Raw genomic sequence first — 18,063 nt, 5'->3', positions numbered from 1 at the left:
CGTGTTTGTGATGTCAAAACAGGAACTGAACAGTCTGAAGTGATCGCAAGCGCTGAGTAGGTCTGAAGCTACTCTGAAACTGCACAAAATTATTTTGTAGCCGCTCTGCGATCCTTTCGTTCGCACTTCTGCTAAGCTAAAATACACTCCCAGTGGGAGGCGGCATAGCGTCTGCACGGCTGCTAAAAACTGCTAGCGAGCGATCAACTCGGAATGACCCCCATTATCTGTTATTACTAATAAATAACACACCAGGGGTCACACTCACACACACACACACACACACACACACACACACACACACACACACACACACACACACACACACACACACACACACACACACACACACCGCTACCGAAGAAGACCGCCAGAATCCAGAGGAAGAAGACAACGTTAAAGGTGAGTAATTAAGGACTAACTATGCTAATTGGAAACTTTCAATTGCATAATTAGCCATGGGAAGCGGGAGGTGTTGCAGGGGTTCCTGACTAGTCCCAATGATTTTTCCTAAAATGAACGACTTCATGAAAAACAGGACTTTGCTCTGGGTGTACAAGGAAAAGAACGTGAGGATTTCTATAAAAATCACCAGCTGCTCATTTAGTAAATACAGAACAACAACAACAACCATACGTTTTATGTCACACTCTTATAAGGGTCCAAATGATGAACTATCAAGTTTATTAATCTTTTCTTTACTTTAAGGGGCAGATGTATTAAGCCTGGAGAAGTGATAAGTGGAAGGTGATAACGCATCAGCCAATCATTACAAGCTTGAAAAATTACAGTTAGGAGCTGATTGGCTGGTGCGTTATCACCTTGCACTTCTCACGGCTTAATCGCTTCTCCAGGCTTAGTACATCTGCCCCTGTTTGGTGCTGACCATTGATAAATGTACTCCACAGTTTTTATAAACTGTATCATTATGTCCTGATGTTTCTTTTAGTTAGTGTTTATGACCTGCAGGTGTCACTGTTGCCAGCGCTATCTATGAGGCTGAGCTCCCCACAGAAGGCTCTGCATGAACCACTAACACAATCAATACTGCGACACCTTTCCCCATTAAATCTGAACTGTGTAATAGTTTATGACTTGATGACATAACGGTCTGACACTCCAGGGACAGATGAGGTTTTACGACAGAAGCATATGTGATGATATATAGATGCCTGTGTGTTTTTTCCCTGCACAAATGGACTCAACATGTAACATTCCGTGATACATGGCTAACCTGTGGATTCTACTTTCACCTGGTACACTCAGCATCGCCTTCTGTCAGAGCAAAGCAGGGCAATTTGAGGTGTGTATAGCGCCAAGAATACAGGTTGTTCCAATAGCAAACTAAACCCTCAGTGGTCATTGCCTTTCTTTGTAGGTTAGCTGGTCCCATGAGTTTTCTCCTGGAGATCCTGAATTGGATTTGGATATGGGACCTTGGGCCTAATTCAGATCTGATCGCATCAGCAAATTTGTTAGCTATTGGACACAACCATGTACACTGCAGGTGGGGCAGATGTAACACGTGCAGAGAGAGTTAGATTTGGGTGGGGTGTGTTCAAACTGAAATCTAAATTGCAGTGTAAGAATAAAGCAGCCAGTATTTACCCTGCACAGAAACAATATAACCAACCCAAATCTAACTCTCTCTGCACATGTTACATCTGCCCCACCTGCACTGCACATGGTTTTGCCCATTAGCTAACAAATTTGCTGCTGTGATCAGGTCTGAATTACCCCCTTATTCAGTTAGGATTATAAATTCTGCTAAACAGCTGAATTTACAATCCTTTTGCTCCCATGCTGGGGGCCGCCCAGTATGCAAACTCCCGCCCAGCAGTGCAATCATTCCGAAATTGCGATTGAGCCGCAATTTCGGCGTGATGGCTGAAATTATGGAAGCCTCCTGCCAGCGCAGACACGCAGCTGCCTTGATAACGCCCGCGCTGTCACTCCTCCGTTTCAAATGCTGCGGGTCACCCGTGTTAAATGCGGGCGCAGGAAGCACGGGTGATTCCTGGCAGAGTGACCCAGAGAGTCAGATGGTTTTCCATATACCTTGGTCATCCCATCAGCAGGAGCCTGGATTCATGCGGCCAGGAATGGCTTGGTTCTGGCGCTGATTGAGCATTTACACGGAAGGGACAGGGGCCCTCATTCCGAGTTGTTCGCTCGCAAGCTGCTTTTAGCAGCTTTGCACACGCTAAGCTGCCGCCTACTGGGAGTGTATCTTAGCTTATCAAAATAGCGAACGAAAGATTAGCAATATTGCGAAAAGACTTCTATGTGCAGTTTCTGAGTAGCTCGAGACTTACTCTTCCAGTGCGATCAGTTCAGTGCTTGTCGTTCCTGGTTTGACGTCACAAACACACCCAGCGTTTGCCCAGCCACTCCTCCGTTTCTCCAGCCACTCCCGCGTTTTTCCCAGAAACTGTAGCGTTTTTTCAAACACACCCATAAAACGGCCAGTTTCCGCCCAGAAACACACTTCCTGTCAATCACATTACGATCACCAGAACGAAGAAAAAACCTCGTAATGCCGTGAGTAAAATACCTAACTGCATAACAAATTTACTTGGCGGTCGCACAGCGGACATTGCGCATGCGCATTAGCTACTAATCGCTCCGTTGCAAAAAAAAAAAATAGCGAGCGATCAACTCGGAATGACCACCAGGGTTCCCTATTAGATGGCCACTTACTGAGTATATCAGATATGAATAGATACAGCTGTATTTTACCACCCTACACACACCTGTAGCAGGTGTTGGGAGGGCGATGCTGCGGGTGTCTGAATGACCCGGCCGTCAGTAGTGGAATCCTGTCTCGAGCACTGGTATGTAACCAGAACAGACATGTACAATGTCCATTACGTAATGACAAAAGAACCAATAAGCTGCAAGTAACACTTACTGTAGGTCACTATAATTGCTCTGAACAGGTGTTTCCATACAGAGAAGAGGATTGTTGTCACAAGGGTCATTCAGACCTGATCGCACGCTAGGTTTTTTTGCTGCGATTAGGTCAGATCTGCGTATACACCGCAATGCGCAGGCGTGTCGTACGGGTACAAAGCAGATCGCCGCTCAGCGATGGATTTAACAAAGAATCCATTCGCACAGCCGATCGAAGGAGATTGACAGGAAGAGGGCATTTGTGGGTGTCAACTGACCGTTTTCTGGGAGTGGTTGGAAAAACGCAGGCGTGTCCAAGCGTTTGCAGGGCGGGTGTCTGACGTCAGTTCCGGGACCGGACAGGCTGAAGTGATCGCAGCGGCTGAGTAAGTCCTGGGCAACTCAGAAACTGCACAAAACTTTTTTGTACCGCTCGGCTGCTCATGCGATCGCACACTTGCAAAGCGAAAATACACTCCCCTATAGGCGGCGACTATCTGATCACAGCGCTGCAAAAAGTAGCTAGCGAGCGATCAGGTCTGAATTAGGCCCGCAGAGCAGAGGTAAGCAGTCTCTGGCTCTCTAACTGTTGTGGAACTACAGGTCCAAGCATGCCCTGCCTGCTTCACCTGTATTAGAGGTTTCAGATTTGGTTGCGTAACAGAACAGTTTCTATATACGCTCGTTCTTCCGGCGCCCATTGTGCGCTGTTGCTCGTCAGTGACCTACTGGCTTGTGTACTTTCCTAGGAGGAATGAGACCTGCAGGCTGCCTCTACTTCTGAACAAGAGGATCCTGGGTGTACATTGACATACAAACATGGCCCATTATTTGGGAAACAAATATCTTCCTTCCAGCTTCCTCCTTGTCAAACACCTTCTTGTTCGGCTTGGTAACTAATCCCCTTATCTGCGCAGAGAGCTGCCGGTGAGAGGGAGCTGGATAAAAGCAGATAGGAAATTAGCAGAATTCCGCCCCTGGCTCCTGCCACATAACAAACACATAGGGGTAAATACATCAGCCGCGGCACAGACTCGCTTTCCTCTGAGCCCGGCGCTGATCCCTCTGACAGATAACAAGAAACACTCTTATTTTCTTTATTTTACCCCAAGAACAGAAGATGGAGATGCTGCCAGTTGATAAGGAGCAGTTAATAAACCCAAGTTTGCGATGAGCCTGATAGAGATTAACACCCATTCGTTGCCCAGAAGCTATACACAGAGGTAAGTACTTCAGATCTTCCGCCCCCTGAATGTGCCTGTTTTGGGGCCCTGGTGGCTTGCTGTAAAAGGGAATATTGTGGGCAAGGGTGTATGATGATATGTTAGTTATCCAGCTTGTAGAATACAAATGTTACCCTGGTAGATATGGTTCAGTTTTCTGATAAATTATAGTTTCCCCCCCCGGGGTTCGGTCCTATAACTGAATACACCCTATGGTCCTAGACTGAATACACCCTATGGTCCTATACCTGAATACACCCTATGGTCCTATACCTGAATACACCCTATGGTCCTATAACTGAATACACCCTATGGTCCTATACCTGAATACACCCTATGGTCCTATACCTGAATACACCCTATGGTCCTATACCTGAATACACCCTATGGTCCTATAACTGAATACACCCTATGGTCCTATAACTGAATACACCCTATGGTCCTATACTTGAATACACCCTATGGTCCTATACCTGAATACACCCTATGGTCCTATATCTGAATACACCTTATGACACTCATATAGGAGCTGCATGTCCTGTGTGATTGCTGCATGTACTGTGTGATTGCAGCATGTATTGCGGCATGTCTTATACGATTGCTGCATGTCCTGTATGATTGCTGCATGTCCTCTGTGAAGCATGTATTACTGCATGTCCTGTGTGATTGCTGCATGTCCTGTGTGATTCCTGCATGTCCTGTGTGAAGCATGTATTGCTGCATGTCCTGTGTGAAGCATGTATTGCTGCATGTCCTGTGTGAAGCATGGCATGTCCTGTGTGAAGCATGTATTGCTGCATGTCCTGTGTGAAGCATGGCATGTCCTGTGTGAAGCATGTATTGCTGCATGTCCTGTGTGAAGCATGGCATGTCCTGTGTGAAGCATGTATTGCTGCATGTCCTGTGTGAAGCATGTATTGCTGCATGTCCTGTGTGAAGCATGGCATGTCCTGTGTGAAGCATGTATTGTTGCATGTCCTGTGTGAAGCATGGCATGTCCTGTGTGAAGCATGTATTGCTGCATGTCCTGTGTGAAGCATGGCATGTCCTGTGTGAAGCATGTATTGCTGCATGTCCTGTGTGAAGCATGTATTGCTGCATGTCCTGTGTGAAGCATGTATTGCTGCATGTCCTGTGTGAAGCATGGCATGTCCTGTGTGAAGCATGTATTGCAGCATGTACTGTGTGATTGCTGCATGTATTGCTACATCTCTTATGTGATTGCTGCATGTCCTATATGATTGCTGTATGTATTGCTGCATGTCCTGTGTGAAGCATATATTGCTGCATGTCCTGAGTGAAGCATGCATTGCTGCATGTCCTCTGTGATTGCTGCATGTCCTCTTTGCTGCATGTACTGTCTGATTGCTGCATGTCCTGTGTGATGCATGTATTGCTGCATGTCCTGTGTGATTGCTGCATGTATTGCTGCATGTACTGTATGATTGGGCCATTTACTGCTGCATGTCCTGTGTGAATGATGCATGCAGTGCTGCATGTCCTGTGTGATTGTTGCATTTACGGCTGAATGTCTGTGATTGCTGCATTTACTTATGCATGTCCTGTGTGATTCCTGCATGTATTGCTGCATGTCCTGTGTTATTACTGCATTTACTGCTGCATGTCCTGTGAAATTGCTGCATGTATTGCTGCATGTCCTGTGTGACTTGCATATATTGCTGCATGTCCTGTGTGATTGCTGCATTTATTGCTGCATGTCCGGTGTAACTGCTCCATGTCCTGTGTGATTGCAGCACATATTGCTGCATGTCCTGTGTGATGCATTTATTGCTGCATGTCCTGTGTGATTCCTGCATATATTGCTGCATGTCCTGTGTGATTGCTGCATTTATTGCTGCATGTCCTGTGTAACTGCTCCATGTCCTGTGTGATTGCAGCACATATTGCTGCATGTCCTGTGTGATGCATTTATTGCTGCATGTCCTGTGTGATTCCTGCATGTATTGCTGCATGTCCTGTGTGATGCATTTATTCCTGCATGTCCTGCGTGATGCATTTATTGCTGCATGTCATGTGTGATTCAGGCATGTATTGCTGCATGTCCTGTGTGATTGATGCATTTATTGCTGCATGTCCTGTATGATTGCTGCATGTATTGCTGCATGTCCTGTATGATTGCTGCATGTATTGCTGCATGCCCTGTGTGATTCCTGCATGTATTGCTGCATGTCCTGTGTGATGCATTTATTGCTGCATGTCCTGTGTGATACATGTATTGCTGCATGTCCTGTGTGATTCCTGCATGTATTGCTGCATGTCCTGTGTGATGCATTTATTCCTGCATGTCCTGTGTGATTCAGGCTTGTATTGCTGCATGTCCTGTGTGATTGATGCATTTATTGCTGCATGTCCTGTATGATTGCTGCATGTATTGCTGCATGTCCTGTGTGATTCCTGCATGTATTGCGGCATGTCCTGTGTGATGCATTTATTGCTGCATGTCCTGTGTGATGCATGTATTGCTGCATCTCCTGTGTGATACATGCATTTATTCCTGCATGTCCTGCGTGATGCATTTATTGCTGCATGTCCTGTGTGATTCATGCATGTATTGCTGCATGTCCTGTGTGATTGATGCATTTATTGCTGCATGTCCTGTATGATTGCTGCATGTATTGCTGCATGCCCTGTGTGATTCCTGCATGTATTGCGGCATGTCCTGTGTGATGCATGTATTGCTGCATCTCCTGTGTGATGCATTTATTGCTGCATGTCCTGTGTGATTCATGCATGTATTGCTGCATGTCCTGTGTGATTGATGCATTTATTGCTGCATGTCCTGTATGATTGCTGCATGTATTGATGCATGCCCTGTGTGATTCCTGCATGTATTGCGGCATGTCCTGTGTGATGCATTTATTGCTGCATGTCCTGTGTGATGCATGTATTGCTGCATCTCCTGTGTGATGCATGCATTTATTCCTGCATGTCCTGCGTGATGCATTTATTGCTGCATGTCCTGTGTGACTCATGCATTTATTGCTGCATGTCCTGTGTGATTCATGCATTTATTGCTGCATGTCCTGTGTGATTGATGCATTTATTGCTGCATGTCCTGTATGATTGCTGCATGTATTGCTGCATGCCCTGTGTGATTCATGCATGTATTGCGGCATGTCCTGTGTGATGCATTTATTGCTGCATGTCCTGTGTGATGCATGTATTGCTGCATCTCCTGTGGGATGCATGCATTTATTCCTGCATGTCCTGTGTGATGCATGTATTGCTGCATCTCCTGTGGGATGCATGCATTTATTCCTGCATGTCCTGTGTGATGCATTTATTCCTGCATGTCTGTGCCCCCTTTTTTCAAAATTTTTATTGCAATTTAAGCATTTCAGTAAGTAAGATGTTAAAACAAAAAAGTAAACCTAATATAAATAATGTAAAACTGTCGTTCTCAGGGAACAAGTGAGAACTTACAGCTGTTTTGCAGCGATACGATTAAATTAAGCCCTGAAAATTGATGCAAAGAATTCTTGGGTGTGGATAGAAGGTCTACAATGTTTAAGTCGACCCAATATGGTTGCCGTGGACGAAAGGTCGACACAATAAAATGTTGACACGGGAAATGGTCGACACACTGTACCTGTCAACCGTTTCCAGCGTCAATCTTTCATAGATTGACCTTTTGTCAGTGTCGACCTAATGCATGTCGACCATTATCTACCTATACATTGGAACCCAGAATTCTTACAAGTCTCCAAACTCTTGTGGATTACAAACCCCTGTCTGTATAATGGTGAGAAGACTGATAGACCATTATAACCATATAAAGTGTTGCTCTTTCCTTTAGAGGTGTCAGTAAGTACAGTTCCTACACTATCAAACTGGAGACAACGGACAGGCAGACGTCTGGCAGAGCCACAGCCACATCAGAACACAGGAAAATGGCTCATCACTGATGGACGTAAGCGTCACTTCCATCCGTAAAGAGAGACTTCGAGCTGCAGATCTGACAAGTCGAAATGTTAACTCTTTGGTTCATCAAGCAGCTTTGTGTACGCCGTTAAGAAGGCGAAAGGATGATTACACAGACTACCTACCATGGAGGAGTAAGTGTGCGGGTCTGAGGCTCTTCTGCTGGATCCTGAGCTGGGACTTGCACAGAGTGACTGGCACCCTGAACCAAAGCTACCCCAGCATTTTGCAGCACCCTCTAATCTATGCCTGGCTGGCCATGGGTTCATCCTACAGCAAGATAATGACCCAAAACATACCTGTACGCTATGTCAGGGCTACCTTCCAGGAAAAGAGCATGACGGTAGCGACCCCAACATAGAACGGCCGCTCAGTCTCCAGACTTGCACCCCGTCGAGGTGGTTTGGGCTGAGCTGAACCAAAGGGTGAAAGCAAAGCAGCCTGACCAGTATGTGATCCCCACTGTAGGATGAGGCCATGGGATCAAACCTGATGACGTTGCTAGCGACTGTGGGGGTCATTCTGACCCATTAGCTCGCTGCGTTTTAACGCAGCAGAGCGAACGGGTCCCTGCTGCACATACGCCGGCGCATGGCAGACGGCCGAAGGCCGTGGCAGGGATGCGATCGCCTCTGCCTGATTGACAGGCAGAGGCGATCGCTGGGCGGGAGGGGGCGAAACGGTGGTGTTTGGCCAGCGTTTCGTGAGTTTGGTCCAGCCAACGCAGGCGTGGCCGGACCAAACAGGGGGCGGCCGCAGCGGCTGCGTGGCGTCACACGCAGCCGCTGTGGGCCGGGGAGCGATGAATAGCTCCCGGCCAGCACGCTTGAAGTGCAAAGGCATTGCCGCTGTGCGATGCCTTTGCACTTCTGCGGGGGGGGGGGCGGCACTGACATGCGGGGCGGACTAGCCCTGTGCTGGGCGTCCCCCCGCATGTCAGGGAAGAAGATCGTAGCTGTGCTAAATTTAGCACAGCTACGATCAACTTGGAATGACCCCCTGTGGGCGCCCACATATCGGGCATACACACTGGCCGATATGCGCCGATTTGAGCGATATATTGGTCCGTTCCACAGATCAGATGACATATTGCTCAGTGTATACCCGGCATTAGAGCTGCCTGTATGTAATATTTTTAGATAGGTGGATGATCCCCTCCCCAGAGACTGTAAGAAGTGCACGTGCTGACGTCCCCGGTGACTGTAAGAAGTGCATGTGCTGACGTCCCCGGTGACTGTAAGAAGTGCATGTGCTGACGTCCCCGGTGACTGTAAGAAGTGCATGTGCTGACGTCCCCGGTGGCTGTAAGAAGTGCACGTGCTGACGTCCCCGGTGACTGTAAGAAGTGCACGTGCTGACGTCCCCGGTGGCTGTAAGAAGTGCATGTGCTGACGTCCCCGGTGGCTGTAAGAAGTGCATGTGCTGACGTCCCCGGTGACTGTAAGAAGTGCACGTGCTGACGTCCCCGGTGACTGTAAGAAGTGCATGTGCTGACGTCCCCGGTGACTGTAAGAAGTGCACGTGCTGACGTCCCCGGTGACTGTAAGAAGTGCATGTGCTGACGTCCCCGGTGACTGTAAGAAGTGCACGTGCTGACGTCCCCGGAGACTGTAAGAAGTGCACGTGCTGACGTCCCCGGTGACTGTAAGAAGTGCACGTGCTGACGTCCCTGGTGACTGTAAGAAGTGCACGTGCTGACGTCCCCGGTGACTGTAAGAAGTGCACGTGCTGACGTCCCCGGTGACTGTAAGAAGTGCACGTGCTGACGTCCCCGGTGACTGTAAGAAGTGCACGTGCTGACGTCCCCGGAGACTGTAAGAAGTGCATGTGCTGACGTCCCCGGAGACTGTAAGAAGTGCATGTGCTGACGTCCCCGGTGACTGTAAGAAGTGCATGTGCTGACGTCCCCGGTGACTGTAAGAAGTGCATGTGCTGACGTCCCCGGTGACTGTAAGAAGTGCATGTGCTGACGTCCCCGGTGACTGTAAGAAGTGCATGTGCTGACGTCCCCGGTGACTGTAAGAAGTGCACGTGCTGACGTCCCCGGAGACTGTAAGAAGTGCACGTGCTGACGTCCCCGGTGACTGTAAGAAGTGCACGTGCTGACGTCCCCGGTGACTGTAAGAAGTGCACGTGCTGACGTCCCCGGTGGCTGTAAGAAGTGCACGTGCTGACGTCCCCGGTGACTGTAAGAAGTGCACGTGCTGACGTCCCCGGTGACTGTAAGAAGTGCACGTGCTGACGTCCCCGGTGACTGTAAGAAGTGCACGTGCTGACGTCCCCGGTGACTGTAAGAAGTGCACGTGCTGACGTCCCCGGTGACTGTAAGAAGTGCACGTGCTGACGTCCCCGGTGACTGTAAGAAGTACACGTGCTGACGTCCCCGGTGACTGTAAGAAGTGCACGTGCTGACGTCCCCGGTGACTGTAAGAAGTGCACGTGCTGACGTCCCCGGTGACTGTAAGAAGTGCACGTGCTGACGTCCCCGGTGACTGTAAGAAGTGCACGTGCTGACGTCCCCGGTGACTGTAAGAAGTGCACGTGCTGACGTCCCCGGTGACTGTAAGAAGTGCACGTGCTGACGTCCCCGGTGACTGTAAGAAGTGCACGTGCTGACGTCCCCGGTGACTGTAAGAAGTGCACGTGCTGACGTCCCCGGTGACTGTAAGAAGTGCACGTGCTGACGTCCCTGGTGACTGTAAGAAGTGCACGTGCCGACGTCCCTGGTGACTGTAAGAAGTGCACGTGCTGACGTCCCCGGTGACTGTAAGAAGTGCACGTGCTGACGTCCCCGGTGATTGTAAGAAGTGCATGTGCTGACGTCCCCGGTGACTGTAAGAAGTGCACGTGCTGACGTCCCCGGTGACTGTAAGAAGTGCACGTGCTGACGTCCCCGGTGACTGTAAGAAGTGCACGTGCTGACATCCCCGGTGACTGTAAGAAGTGCACGTGCTGACGTCCCCGGTGACTGTAAGAAGTGCACGTGCTGACATCCCCGGTGACTGTAAGAAGTGCACGTGCTGACATCCCCGGTGACTGTAAGAAGTGCACGTGCTGACGTCCCCGGTGACTGTAAGAAGTGCACGTGCTGACGTCCCCGGTGACTGTAAGAAGTGCACGTGCTGACGTCCCTGGTGACTGTAAGAAGTGCACGTGCCGACGTCCCCGGTGACTGTAAGAAGTGCACGTGCTGACGTCCCTGGTGACTGTAAGAAGTGCATGTGCTGACGTCCCCGGTGACTGTAAGAAGTGCACGTGCTGACGTCCCCGGTGACTGTAAGAAGTGCACGTGCTGACGTCCCCGGTGACTGTAAGAAGTGCACGTGCTGACGTCCCCGGTGACTGTAAGAAGTGCACGTGCTGACGTCCCCGGTGACTGTAAGAAGTGCACGTGCTGACGTCCCCGGTGACTGTAAGAAGTGCACGTGCTGACGTCCCCGGTGACTGTAAGAAGTGCACGTGCTGACGTCCCCGGTGACTGTAAGAAGTGCACGTGCTGACGTCCCCGGTGACTGTAAGAAGTGCACGTGCTGACGTCCCCGGTGACTGTAAGAAGTGCACGTGCTGACGTCCCCGGTGACTGTAAGAAGTGCACGTGCTGACGTCCCCGGTGACTGTAAGAAGTGCACGTGCTGACGTCCCTAGAGACTGTAAGAAGTGCACGTGCTGACGTCCCTGGTGACTGTAAGAAGTGCACGTGCCGACGTCCCTGGTGACTGTAAGAAGTGCATGTGGTGACGTCCGTTGTCACACACGCAGTGGTGCAGCTGACCGGGTAAAGCAGGAAGTAATGTGATTGCATTGTGATCACATGACTTTACACTGACCGCCGGGCGAATAAGGATTCCTTATTATAGGGAGCTGGCCACAAATTATAATATACCCCTTATAAATATGGCCCTTCATGCTAACTTCAGAAGCTTTCCTGTATACAGTCTATGGCTCTGGGATTAGTGCTTTTGTATGCACATGTTCCTGTAGTAAAACAAGAGCGCACAAGCTGTGATTAGGTAAATATAGAATATCCCGGTGTAATGATTACATCACATCGTACGTGGACTAGTCACATTCTCTGTTAGATTACAACAGGTGTGTCTGAGAATCGGAGTGCTGTTTAATAGCACGCCGGGGTGCATTCTGTTCCTGGGAAACGGAGTGAATCCCTGACGGCTTGGTCCCTATCTGACACCGGTGTCATACACACGCTGGGATAGCTGGCAGCTAGCAGAGAATTTATCACCGGCTCACACCTGTCATGTCGGCATCTGGAACTAAGTGGAAACACTTGCTCCAAACTGACCCTTCACCTCTGAGACACATGGCCACTACTCATAGGCAGGGAGATATTGCCGGAGCATCCACGTCCAGCTCTAGAACTCTTTATCTGGACTTAAAAAGTAGACAGTCAGTTAGGAAACACAGGTTACATCTATATAAATATTAATGAGAGTGGACGTCATGTTGCGTTGGTGTGTTTTACCATCATCGAAGGTTTGTATTACCAAGTTACCAAAATGCAGGAGTATAGGGCATTTGTTGGGTAAGCACCTGTCTGCCAACCGGAGCATAGCCATATAGAAACTCACTTTAAGCTTTGCAAATGTTGTCCCCATCCCCATCACTAACCACAGTCATAGCGGTATTAACCACACTCCCTCTGCCATTGATGAAGCAATGTGTTCTACACCTCCAGCGTCACTGCCCCAGCTCCTTGCGCAATCGTGAGAACCGGGCAGGACATAAACCTTTTGTCCCCTGTAACCATCTAAGGGGGTAATCCAGATCTGATCGCTAGGCTGCTAATTTTGCTGCCCTGCGATCAGGTAGTCACCGCCTCCAGGGGCAGTGTAAATTCCTTGTACAAGTGTGCGATCACATGTGTATGCCAAGCTGCGAAAATCCACTGTGTGCAGTCTGGGGCTAATTCAGGCCTCTTCACTTGCTAGTTTTTTTTTTTTTGCAGTACTGCGTTCGCATAGTCTCCGCCTGTAGGGGAGTGCATTTTAGCTTTGCAAGAGTGCGAACGCATGTGTAGCAGAGCTGTACAAACAGATCTTGTGCAGTCTCTGTGTAGCCCAGGACTTAACTCAGCCGCTGCGATCACTTCAGCCTGTCTATTGCCTTTATAACGACGTTAGCCGATGAGTTGTTACAAGTTTGTGGGAGACTCGCGGTATGGCTTGGTCGAAAAAGTCCATGCCGTGCCAAATGTGGCTGTATGGCGCAGTTTTTGGAGAGTTGTATGTGGACACGTGTGTATTAAGGTATTTCTGTGATGGATGGATATATATATATTTATTCGGTGACAAATGAAATACGTGCCGCACACTGTGGCTCCCACACTCTTCATGTAAATAAACTGATATTTTGTGATGGATATGGAAAAATCCAAAACTGTATATGTGTGTGTGCGTCTTTCAGCCATGCCGTGCTCATCACCTGCCCAGATTCCTATAGACAGTGACCACGACTCTGGTCATCTCCTCTGTACGTCCCTATAGGAATGACACCGTGCCGTAACCAGCCAAGCGGGGCTGTGTATCATTACACGTCTGTGTTCACATTGCCGCACAGCCATTAGGCCACAGGGAGCTTATAGAAGCCAGCTCCAAGTGTATCATCCTCGCACAACGCGTCTTGGCTGCTGCCTCTCGTTTAAAGAGACTCTCCTTCATAGAGAGACGGAGAGGAGGTATTAAATAAAAAAAATCCCAGGAAGAAAGAGGCTCCCTTATCTCTGGGAGACAGTTGTCAGGAATCACTTTGGCTGAATCGTTTTGTCTCCATGCTGCTTTGCTGTCAAGCCGGCCTCAGGACATGGATCAAAGGAGAGAGCCGAGCTCTGCTGACGCTACTGATCCCCTCGGTTCAGAAGAAGCAAGCGACAGAGAGGCTGTGCTCCACATCAAATATTTGAGAGCGAAAGTGATAGGGATGGAGGGAGGGAACAGGAGAATGCACAGGGGAGCAGATAACGAGGACGTGAGGAGTGGGGATGAGCAGGCCCAGGACTCTGGGGAGGGACGTTCCAAAACGTTACACTGGTCTTTGACCCATTTTCCACCGCTGCAGTTATGTCCGGCTTTCCTGGACATTCATGGGTTAAAGTCTTCATAGGAAACGATGGCTGTGTGTAAAGGTAGTGCGCCCAAAATACTAGGCTAATGTTAGCAGATGAAGCTGCCGCCCAAAAAGGAAAGAGGACACCCGCAGGAGCCATCGTAAACTCACTCGCAATTGCGTACACATTCGCGACCTACATGCAAAACGAGGAACATCAAAGCTGAGTGTTGCCCTATGGCTTCGTAGGCTTCACACGGCAGTAGCGGCGCAGACGCCATGTTTTTGTATGTACGAGCGTGCCACTGACACCAAATACACACCCTGAAAATGGCCATGTGTTTTTCCAACCCACCCCATTAACACCTCCAAACGGTGGTCACTTACTGTCAATCGCTTTGCGATGGAATCCTCAGTGCGAGCGGGATCACAGCGGCACCTTGGCGCAGTGCGATCGCAGCACATGCGCAGTCTGCCGATAATCCCTCCGTTGCGTGAACATCGGCCATTGCGTACTTACTAATTAGGCCCAATATTCATTGTGCAAAATGGATGCCTCATAAAATGTCTGCTCCCTGCCCATATCTCTCAGGATGATATTTCATTTTTCTCGTTTTAATTCACCAACAAAGCTTGAGAAACCGGTAACACGTCAATCAATGTGTGCGTACCCCAGTCAGCGCTATTTTAGAGGCAGGCGTCTCTTTAGCGGCACTCATCACTAGGTTACACTCTTCCATTGATTTGTTGGGCTTTTTTTGCAAAAGGTAACGGTTTGCCTGTCGTTCATCAGGAATATTCTAGGTGGAGGAATATGAAAATTGTATCAGAAATACAAATTTACTATATATTCTATTAGAAACCCGGAATAATTCTGATGTGAAGAGGATAAGTTTGTTTTACAGAGGCCTCTCCGCTTCCTGCTATTAATTCTCTGGCATTGTGAGCCATTGGTTGTGCGATTACTCATGTCTGGGCCCAGTTGGGTGTACATCAGACCTGATCGCTAGGCTGCTAACTTTGTTGTTCTGCATTCAGGTAGTCGCCGCCCAAGGGGAGTATATATTCGCCGCGCAAGTGTGCGATCGCATATGTACGCCGAGCAGCTGCAAATCCGTTCGCACCTCACTCAACATTGAATGATTTTTCCAGCCTGTGCATAGCCCAGGACTTACTCCTACAGTGCCATGAGAACAGGCTGATCGCGGCTGGAGCTGACGTCACACAACCGCCCTGAAAACGCTTGTGAACGCCTGCGTTTCTCCTGACACTCCCTGAAAACGGGCAGTTACCACCCACAAACGGCCTCTTCCTGTCAATCAGCATGCAAATGGCTGTGCCATTGAAATTTGCACACCAGCCTGTTGTTGCTTGGCGACGCGAATGCGCATTGCGGTGCATACGGATGCGCAGTCTATCGCTGTGCCAAACAGTAGCGCTCAGATCTGAATCACCCCCCATAGACTGATCATAGTCTGCGTATACAGATTGTTCCTTATATGAAGTATAATTTGGCAGCTGTGCGATGATGGCGCGGCTTAGACGGGTGACGGTTCCGCACATCTGGCGTCGCTGACCACAAGTGGTTAATAAAAACTACAGGCTGGGCAAAATATTTAGTTGAACTCAATAAACTTATTTTCTTCTTCTCCCGCCACAGTTTTTCTCAGTGAGCGACAAGACCAGATATAAATCTGCCCCTCTAGGGACAGAAGGAAATCCCAGCCCTGGTCTCTAGGAAAGAGAGAGGTTCTCTGTGTTTTCTCATGTGTGCAGGAATGTGCAGCTCTTAATACCCTGACTGACTGCAGCAGGTGGCTTCTCACTGCCCAGCGTCCCAGATTCCTCACTATGATGTGCGAAGGTTGTAACCCAGCAATAAACTGCTGGATGTGTGCCCACACATCCCACCCATTCACATGGTCTGTTCTCCATTGTTCCCTACTGTAATATTTACACTCTGAAAGTTCACTGTGCCTTCAGTGCGGCACATTGCACATACTAACATATACCACACATATATGTAACTTTCCACATGCTGCTCTGTATAACATCTCTCTGTACATCACCGTTCCTATTCTGCCTATATTTATAGTTTATTATTTCCACCAGTGAACCGGCAACCATCTATGTCCACAATTTTGACAATGCTGATTGCTAGTTAAACAATCCATGCAATGTATACGACAGGGTAGACCCTGCTTCATGACAGTTATCTGTGCGTATACTAAACCTGGACTTTATATTATGGGTCAGTCCCTCCTTTACAGAGTCTATATACAGTATACAGCAGCCTGCTCTACTGCCGGACAAGGTCCATACTCAGCCTTATGGCACTCGTGACCAATCAGAGGAACTGCAGAGGCAGCCTGTTCTACTGCCGGACAAGGTCCATACTCAGCCTTATGGCACTCTGACCAATCAGAGGAACTGTAGAGGCAGCCTGCTCTACTGCCAGACAACGTCTATACTCAGCCATATGGCACTCTGACCAATCAGAGGAACTGCAGAGGCAGCCTGCTCTACAGCCGGACAAGGTCCATACTCAGTCTTATGGCATTCTGACCAATCAGAGGAACTGTAGAGGCAGCCTGCTCTACTGCCAGACAACGTCCATACTCAGCCATATGGCACTCTGACCAATCAGAGGAACTGCAGAGGCAGCCTGCTCTACAGCCGGACAAGGTACATCCTCAGTCTTATGGCATTGTGACCAATCATGGGAACTGTAGAGGGAGCCTGTTCTACTGCCGGACAAGGTCCATACTCAGTCTTATGGCATTGTGACCAATCAGGGGAACTGTAGCGGGAGCCTGTTCTACTGCCGGACAAGGTCCATACTCAGCCATATGGCACTCTGACCAATCAGAGGAACTGTAGAGGCAGCCTGCTCTACTGCCGGATAAGGTCCATACTCAGTCTTATGGCATTCTGACCAATCAGAGGAACGGTAGCGGGAGCCTGTTCTACTGCTGGACAAGGTCCATATTCAGCCATATGGCACTCTGACCAATCAGAGGAACTGTAGCGGGAGCCTGTTCTACTGCTGGACAAGGTCCATATTTAGCCATATGGCACTCTGACCAATCAGAGGAAGGGTAGTGGCAGCCTGTTCTACTGCCGGACAAGGTCCATACTCAGCCTTATGGCATTCTGACCAATCAGAGGAACTGCAGAGGCAGCCTGTACTACTGCTGGACAAGGTCCATATTCAGCCATATGGCACTCTGACCAATCAGAGGAACTGTAGCGGGAGCCTGTTCTACTGCCGGACAAGGTCCATACTCAGTCTTATGGCATTCTGACCAATCGGGAACTGTAGCGGGAGCCTGTTCTACTGCCGGACAAGGTCCATACTCAGTCTTATGGCATTCTGACCAATCAGGAGAGCTCTGAGCGGTAGCCTGTTCTACTGCCTGACAAGGTCCATACTCAGTCTTATGGCATTCTGACCAATCAGGGGAACTGTAGCGGGAGCCTGTTCTACTGCCTGACAAGGTCCATACTCAGTCTTATGGCATTGTGACCAATCAGGGGAACTGTAGCGGGAGCCTGCTCTACTGCCGGACAAGGTCCATACTCAGTCTTATGGCATTGTGACCAATCAGAGGAACTGTAGCGGGAGCCTGTTCTACTGACGAACAAGGTCCATACTCAGTCTTATGGCATTGTGACCAATCAGGGGAACTGTAGCGGGAGCCTGTTCTACTGCCGGACAAGGTCCATACTCAGTCTTATGGCATTGTGACCAATCAGGGGAACTGTAGCGGGAGCCTGCTCTACTGCCGGACAAGGTCCATACTCAGTCTTATGGCATTGTGACCAATCAGGGGAACTGTAGCGGGAGCCTGTTCTACTGCCGGACAAGGTCCATACTCAGTCTTATGGCATTCTGACCAATCAGGAGAGCTCCGAGCGGTAGCCTGTTCTACTGCCGGACAAGGTC

General features: G+C 49.1%; 1 protein-coding gene and 1 long non-coding RNA gene across 5 annotated transcripts in view; one reads left to right on the top strand and one right to left on the bottom strand.

The window, feature by feature from the left end:
- PAX7 (paired box 7) overlaps positions 1 to 18,063 on the bottom strand; it is a 193,887-nt gene that overhangs the window by 31,626 nt on the left and 144,198 nt on the right. The gene's annotated exons all lie outside the window — the stretch shown is intronic.
- Positions 1 to 18,063, top strand: part of LOC134965767 (uncharacterized) — a 168,719-nt gene that overhangs the window by 52,960 nt on the left and 97,696 nt on the right. For 2 of the 3 annotated variants that reach the window (XR_010188512.1, XR_010188510.1), the window contains exon 3: positions 4,010 to 4,115. This is a non-coding gene — a long non-coding RNA (uncharacterized LOC134965767). Of the gene's footprint in view, positions 1 to 4,004; positions 4,116 to 18,063 lie in introns of all 3 variants that reach the window. The other variant, XR_010188511.1, reaches the window with a different exon arrangement.

This window comes from Pseudophryne corroboree, chromosome 10 (genome assembly GCF_028390025.1).
Source record: "Pseudophryne corroboree isolate aPseCor3 chromosome 10, aPseCor3.hap2, whole genome shotgun sequence".
Lineage (NCBI taxonomy): Eukaryota > Metazoa > Chordata > Amphibia > Anura > Myobatrachidae > Pseudophryne > Pseudophryne corroboree.
The sequence above is the reverse complement of the archived record's forward strand: the minus strand, read 5'-3'. Positions and strand labels throughout refer to the sequence as shown.